Source organism: Penaeus monodon, chromosome 15, assembly GCF_015228065.2.
Source record: "Penaeus monodon isolate SGIC_2016 chromosome 15, NSTDA_Pmon_1, whole genome shotgun sequence".
Classification (NCBI taxonomy): domain Eukaryota; kingdom Metazoa; phylum Arthropoda; class Malacostraca; order Decapoda; family Penaeidae; genus Penaeus; species Penaeus monodon.
Window position 1 is genome coordinate 30062912 of NC_051400.1, and position 216 is coordinate 30063127.

A 216-nucleotide genomic window follows, 5' to 3' on the forward strand; every position below is an offset into this window, starting at 1 on the left:
TTGTTTCGTTGTCGGCACAGACGTGTACTTTATGCATGTGTTGTATGTATGGCATTACTCTAAGAGGATGAACATTAAAAAGAAAACCCAAGGATCCCCACTGAACTCGTTGCTTTATATTCGAGTAGTGTACTTATTTATGAAAGATGGAAAAAAATCACCTAATCTTGTATATGCGGCGTGAAGAGGAGGTGAAAATTATTCCGATGAAAGCGT

The 216-nt window shown here is 38.0% G+C and overlaps 1 protein-coding gene and 1 long non-coding RNA gene across 2 annotated transcripts in view; one reads left to right on the forward strand and one right to left on the reverse strand.

Moving 5' to 3' along the window:
• LOC119581932 (myosin heavy chain, muscle-like) overlaps positions 1-216 on the reverse strand; it is a gene marked incomplete at its 5' end in the record, with an annotated part of 19236 nt that overhangs the window by 9075 nt on the left and 9945 nt on the right.
• Positions 1-216, forward strand: part of LOC119581933 — a 4024-nt gene that overhangs the window by 3292 nt on the left and 516 nt on the right. The gene's annotated exons all lie outside the window — the stretch shown is intronic.